Here is a 7,616-nt window from a genome sequence, read left to right as displayed (position 1 = left end):
TTGATATAGCTGTAAACACAAGTATTCCAAATCATCTTTATATTAAGTCTTCTAAATCTTCAGCGCGCTTCCACAATTGACTCATTCCAACCCCCAAAGGAAACGACATATTTCCTACTGCACTACAATGCAGGAAACGGGCTTATGCCTCCTTTGCAAAAAAGGGAGGGAGGGCGTATTTTTTGGACCATAAGACGCACTTTTTCTTCCAAAAAAAGTGAGGGGAAAAGTGTGTGTGTCTTATGGACCGAATACTGAGCCCCAGGGTTCAGAATATTTTTTCCCCTGTTTTCCTCCTCTGAAAACTAGGTGTGTCTTATGGTCAGGTGCGTCTTATGGTCCGAAAAATACGGTAATCGTGCACATCATGCCCAAGAGTTATTCAGATCTATACTGTCTGCTTTTCTGTGGGAAACCTCATGTATATCTAAATCTAGCACTAACATAAACAACAATGTTTCGGATTTGCTTTGCAAAATTTAAAGATCGGCATCATGAATATGTAGCCTGCAAGATTCAGAGGGTAGTCATGTAGGTGTGCAGTGATACAGCTAGATCCAAGTCAAATAGCACCTTGGAGACCAAGAAGATTTTCAGGGTATGAGCTTTGCTGTATTTGCCATGCTGTATTTCAAGGTTTAATGTTATGTATTTTATCTTGTATTTATTCTGACTTTGCTTAAGACTTTTATCAGAAGGCTATAATAATAAAAGGAAAGGAAAATTTAGGCCGTTTTAAAGAGTGTGCCCGAGAGTATCGCTCTTCCTCAATTTGCTGAATTATTTAAAATAACCTCCATAGCGGAACCTCAGCTTCACTTCTCAGATTTTGCTCCATTGTTTTTGATCTTGCTTTTGGGTTCAGACTGTAGCCACCATCCAACTGGGTGCTAATTGACCCAAGAGGAAATAGGCAGATATTATATGGGTGCATGTATGTTTCCCAGGGTGACAAAAAGCAGCTCCTGGCAAGGGAGATTTTTGCAATGTGAAAAAGGCATAGATTGCTCCAGCATCAGCAACAGACAATAAAAATCATCATCACTAAAGTACATTTGCTAATATTCTGTATGGAAGCTGTGAGCTTTTAATCAGGGCTCCACTGGTAGCAGGAGCTCCTTTGCATATTAGGCCACACACCCCTAGTGTAGCCAATCCTCTAAGAGCTTACAGAGCTCTTCTTACTGGGGCTACTGTAAGCTCTTGGAGGATTGGCTAGACTAGGGGTGTGTGGCCTAATATGCAAAGGAGCTCCTGCTACCAGTAGTTTCAATAGCTATAAAAAGGATATTATGGTTCAAGTGTAGACATGTCCTTAAAGTAAGTATGTTAAGGATCAGGCTGTCCATTCCTGCATAGCATGAAGGAGAAATAAATATTTTCAAGAAGCATCCCTCCTTCATTTTGGAGAACATAATATAAAATAGTATTCAAAAATATATTCGGATGAGTCACTTGCTTCCTGTTTCCTGTTTTCTCCTAAATTTGTGGTAAAATTAGTATCTTTTGAAAGAGATCAAAGCTACTAATAATTGAAATAATCCCTGAAAGTATGAAGAAATAACTTCTTTTTTTTTTTCTTTTGCACTTCAGGGTGGAGGTTCCATGAAAAAGGTAAACATGACAAATTTTCTATGCATTAAGAGACATTTCCCAACTCTCCAATGTGCTCCCAAAATCTATTCATTATAGAAGCAGGGCTTTCCTTAGTGTAGAATCAAAAGTTTGTAACACACACACAAAAAAACCAGATAATCACAAGGCCTAAGTCGCTGGCTACAGTGGTTGAAGTTATCTTTATAGTAGGGTTCCTTTCAGCTCTAAAACCTTCACATAATGGAGAGCTTCATGACAGAACCATGTCCCACTTTCTGCACTTCCATGAGGGAATTAAAGATTGTTCACTGTAGAAATAACTTTCAAAGACACAGAATATGAGATAATGTCTTCTTTTCTGTCTAGGTTTTTGGTGGTGGTCAACATTCATTACAAGGAAAAGTGAGTACCACATCTTAAATTTGTGTGTCATGTCTGTTACTTTACAGATGGAGTTATTATATAGTCCTTGCTTATCGGATTTTGTGTGCCACTTTCTAAAAATGCCTTTGCTAGCAGATCAGGGGTTCCCAAGATGGTGTTGTCCACTATGGGGCCTATCATTCCACCCTCAGAACACATCTGCCGCCCCCAAAGGCTGTCATTCCACTCTGGAGCAGATTAAGGATGTGAAAAGTTTCAAAGAGATGGGCTTCATCAGAGTCATAATCAAGATTATGTTCCACACCATTTTGCTATAATTTCCACATGAACCCTCCTCATTGCCTTCATTTTGAAGAACATGATATAAAATAGTTCCAGGTGGTCAGCTGTGTTGGTTTGAAGCAGTAGAACAAATTTAGAGTCCATTGGCACCTTTAAGAGCAACAAAGGTTTATTCAAGGTACTAGGAATAAGGCTCGTTGTGGAAATAAATACAACGAGCTCTAGAAAGAGGCTCTGGGAGGGTGCCCCAGCCTTGGGCAGTCAGCATCAATTTGCTGTGGCAACCTCAGCAGGGTATAATGACCCAGAATGCACCATTTTCTCCTGGGGAACTGTTCTCTGCCATCTGAAGAGCACTTGTTATTCTGTGTGATCTGCATCCCTCCCCTGGAGACTGGCAACAATGGTTCCCCATGAGGGAATGGCTGGTTAGGAGGGTGGAGTCTATGGCATGGTACCTGTCTGAGGTCCCACCCCTCCACAAACCTCACCCTCTCCAGGCTCCACCCCTTAAATCTTCAGGAATTACCCAACCTGGAGTTGGCAACCGTATCTCCCTCCCAGCAGATGTTCCCACCCAGATTATGGGAGTGAGAAATGAGAGTAGAAGATACTAAAGAGTGGGGGGAGAGCAAGGAAGAGAAGGAGGAGGTAGCAGAAGGAAATGAGTGGAGCAGGGTGAGAGGGAACAAAGTGGAATAATGGGGGATGCAGACAGTGTGAGGGAGAAGATTCAGTGCAAATACTCCCCCCATCCACCTCCATCCTTATGGAAACTAAGGTACTTAAAGCTAAATCACCTTTGCAATTCCAACTAGAGACACCCACCCCCTGCTGCCCCCACATGAGCCCCTCTGGTCTCTACCTGGACTTGGAGTCCTGCAGGCTGCACACTGGTGGAGGGAGGAATGGATGCTGGAAAGGCAGCAGCACAAAAATGAAGGGGTAATTCTAATCCACAAACCCCCGCCAGGCCGCCCCACAGCAAAGCTCCTCCAGGGTCACATGGAGCATTTGCCACGCTGAAGGCACGGTTCTCCCGCAGAGTTTTCCGGCGCGATCACACCGGAACATCTGGGAGGCGTAGTGCTCCCGTGGTGAACCCGTGGTGTCTCGCCGAAGATGCGCAATAAAAAAGTACCTGGGACGACCTACTAGCAAATGGTTTGCCATGGGCTGCCTGCGGATTTTCCCAGTGTGATCGCGCCGGCGTGCAGCTTTTCCCCACGTTGTCCTGTTTGCCGTGGGTGCCAAAGGAGGAAGCCGCCGTTGCGTCTGAACGCACAATCACAGATCAAACTGTGACGACGCAAATAGGCACTCCTCCCCCCCTGTGTTATCCGGCCCGTGTGACTGGGGCCCAAGACTGGCCGCCGCTGCTGCTGCTGAGCTGCTGAAGGTGGACAGAAGCTGAGCTGAGCTGTGCTGCTGGGTCCGATGGAGGAGAAGAAGGAGCTATATGGCCCAGGGCTGTGCAGGGCAGGCAGAAAGGCTCACGTGCTCTCTCCTGCTGTAGTTTGCAAGGAAGAGGAAGTGGCAGCATGGCTTAGCTAAGCTTGTATTTGCTGGGCTCTCTGCTTAGAGCCCACCCATTGTTCCAAAAGGCCAATGAGAGGCAGGGTAAGGCAGCCAATGATCTGAGATCAGGGTGGGGACTCAGGCTCCATTCCTCTTTCTGTTTTGTCTCCACATCCTGTTCTTCTCCTGAGTTCTCCTGACTGTGCGAAGTCCTGATCGATCGGGGGTGAGGGGGCCGGGGGGAGGAAGGGGGAGCCGAAGATTGGGAAGGGGGGCCATTAAAATCGGGGGGGGTGGGCCTGCCCACCAGGTGGTTGTCAGCGATAGGCCTCTGCTGGGCTGGAGTGTCCATGTTCTGAGGGCTCCCGACACACTGTGAGGCAAATTTTCGCAGGTGCCGCTTGTGTGGGTGGGATGCAACTCATGCAGCCAATGGGATAGGGGAAGCTGGGGAAGCCTCTGAGTGACACGCCAGGGACCCAACCAATTCCGGGGCATGTGGAATGTTCTCGAGTGTGCCACCACCAACAGAGGATTATTCTATACAGAGAAGAGATGAGCTTTCATGCACACGAAAGCTCATACCTTGAATAAACTATTAAAAGCTCATACCTTGAATAAACTATTGGAAAAGTGTGCCTGCACAAAAAAGCTCATACCTTGAATAAACCTTGTTGGTTTTAAAGGTGCCACTGGACTCTAGATTTGTTAAACATGATATAAAATAGTATTCAAAAATACATCTGCTTCCTGTTTCCTATTTTCTCCTGAATTTATGGTAAAATAAATATCTTTTGAAAGAGATCGTAGCTACTAATAATTGAAACAATCCCTGAAAGTATGAAGAAATAACATCTTTTTTTTCTTTTGCACTTCAGGATGCAGTTTTCATGAAAAAGGTAAAATGACAAATTGTCTATACATTAAGAGATGTGTCCTAACTCTCCAATGTGCTCCCAGAACTTATTCATCATAGAAGCAGGGACTGTGGAATCAAAATTTTGGAATGCCCCCCCACCAGATAATCACAAGGCCTAAGTTGCTGGCTGCAGTAGTGATCTTTATAGTAGGGGTTTTTTTCAACTCTAAAACCTTCCCAAAAAGGAGACCTTCATGACAGAAGGAGCTTTGAATAGGAACTGCTAAGAATCCAGTTTGAGCCACACATCGACAGACAATCTAGTGCTATGCAGAAGTCTCCATATTCTGTCCCCCCACCCCCACTGGGTCAGCTTTGAAAACTTCCAATGAAGGAGACCTTCATGGCAGAACCGTGTCCCACTTTCTACACTTCCATGAGGGAATTAGGGATTGTTCACTATAGAAATAATTTTCAAAGACCCGGAATATGAGATGTTTTCTTTTCTGTCTAGTTTTTGGGTGGTGGACAAGATCCATCACAAGGAAAAGTAAGTACCACAAATTACATGTATGTGTCATATCTGTTACTTTACAGATGGAGTTATTATATAAAATAAAAAGAATGTTAGGCTACCTACTTTGTGCATATTAACATCCCCCTCATGTTTGAGGGACAGGTCAGAAATGAATGAATACATGGACAGTAGTGGTATTAAATCTCTTTAGCCACAGCGTGGGGTGGGTGCAAGTATTTGACATGAATCTGTCTTTTGATTGCTTCAAGTTGATAATATATTACTTTATTTTTATTTATTTATTTATTTATTTAAAACATTTTTATGCTGCCTTTTCACCTGATCAGGGTTCCCAAGGTGGTGAACATAAAAACATTAAAGCTTCACAACAATTAAAAACAGCACTTAAAATGATAAAATAAATCAATAGAACCACATAAACGTACAACACCAGGACCAGGAGGATACCCAATAATAATTATTGATGGTTGTTGTCCAGTCGCACAGTCAAGTCCGACTCTTTGTGACCCCATAGACCACATTACGCCAGGCCCTCCTGTCTTCCATCATGCTCCAGAGTTTGCTAATTTCTTGTTTGTTGCATCGATAACACTGTCTAACCATCTCATCCTTTTTCGTCCCCTTCTTCTCTTACCTTCAGTCTTTCCCAGGATCAGGGTCTTCTCCAGTGAGTGCTCCCTTCTCATTTGGTGCCCAAAGTATTTGAGCTTCAGCTTCAGTATCTGGCCTTCCAGGGGAACAGTCAGGGTGGATTTCTTTTAGGATTGACTGATTTGATCTCCTTGCAGTCCAAGGGACTCTCAAGAGTCTTCTCCAGCGCCATAATTCGAAAACATCTATTCTTCGGCGCTCGGCCTTCCTTTATAGTCCAACTCTTGCAGCCATACAGTACTACTGTGAATACCATTGCTTTGACCATGCGGACTTTTGTTGGCAGGGTAATGTCTCTACTTTTCATTATGCTGTCTAAGTTTGTCATCGCTTTCCTCCCAAGGAGCAGGCATCTTTTAATTTCATGGATGCAGTCACCATGTGCAGTGATCTTGGATCCCAGGAACGTGAATTCTGTCACTGCTTCCATGACCTTCCCTTCTAATTGCCAAGGAGTGATGGGGCCGGATGCCATGATCTTAGACTTTTTGATGTTGAGTTTCAAGCCAACCTTTGTATTCTCCTCTTTCACTCTGAGCAAGAGGTTCTTGAGGTCCTCTTCACTTTCTGCCATTAGAGTGGTATCATCTGCATACCTGAGGTTGTTGATGTTTTTTCCAGCAATCTTAATTCCCGCTTGTGATTCATCCAGGCCAGCATTTCGTATGATGTACTCTGCATATAAATTAAATAACCAAGGTGAGAATATACATCCTTGTCATACTCCTTTTCCTATGCTAAACCAATCAGTTGTTCCATATCCAGTTCTAACTGTCGACCCTTATACAGATTTCTCAACAGATATGTGAGGTGGTCTGGTACTCCCATCTCTTTAAGGACTTGCCATAGTTTTTTGTGCTCTGCACAATCAAAGGCTTTAGTGTAGTCAATGAAGCAGAAATAGATGTTTTTCTGGTACTCCCTTGCTTTCTCCATAATCCAGCAAATGTTGGCAATTTGATCTCTAGTTTCTCTACCTCTTCAAAACCCAGCTTGTACCTCTGGCAGTTCTCTATCCACGTACTGCTGAAGCCTAGCTTGTAGGATCTTGAGCATGACCTCGCTAGAATGTGAAATGAGTGCAATTGTGCAATAGTTTGAACATTCCTTGGCATTGCCCTTCTTTGGGATTTGAATGTAAACTGACCTTTTCCAATGCTGTGGCCACTGTTGTGTTTTCCAAATTTGCTGGCATATTGAGTGTAGCACTTTAACAGCATCATCTTTTAAGACTTTGAATAGCTCTGCTGGGATACCATCACCTCCACTAGCTTTGTTGTTAGTAATGCTTTCTAAGGCCCATTTGACTGGAGAAGGAAATGGCAACCCAATCCAGTATCTTTGCCAAGAAAACCCCATGGACAGTAACAAAAAATTATTGATGCCCAACAAAAAAATAAACAAGATTCTTCATCCACTGTCAGAAGACACTCATGAGACAACTGACATTACCGGGGGGGGGAGCGCCAAAGTTTTCGTGCCACACAACCAAGAAAACTCTAACATGCGCTGCCAGCCATCTAGGTTCAGGTGGCAGGGGCAACCAAAAGAGTACCTCTGAATATAACTGGAATGAACAGGTAGGTTGAAATGGAAGAAGGGATGTTGATCCCAGTCTGTATAGGATAAGAGAGACCAGTGAGTTTCTGGAGTCTTGAAACCTTTTTGGGATTAAGCGAAAGGCTATGCAGTGCTCCAGAGTTACACAAACAAGTCCCTGCAGGGGCCATTTCAATGTCTAAAAATGGCCTGGGGGAAAAGCAGAAACACAGTTCCAAGATTAAAAGA

The sequence above is a fragment of the Gekko japonicus genome, unplaced genomic scaffold (genome assembly GCF_001447785.1).
Source record: "Gekko japonicus isolate JY-2015 unplaced genomic scaffold, Gekko_japonicus_V1.1 scaffold4036, whole genome shotgun sequence".
Taxonomy (NCBI): domain Eukaryota; kingdom Metazoa; phylum Chordata; class Lepidosauria; order Squamata; family Gekkonidae; genus Gekko; species Gekko japonicus.
This window is presented reverse-complemented; position numbering follows the sequence as displayed.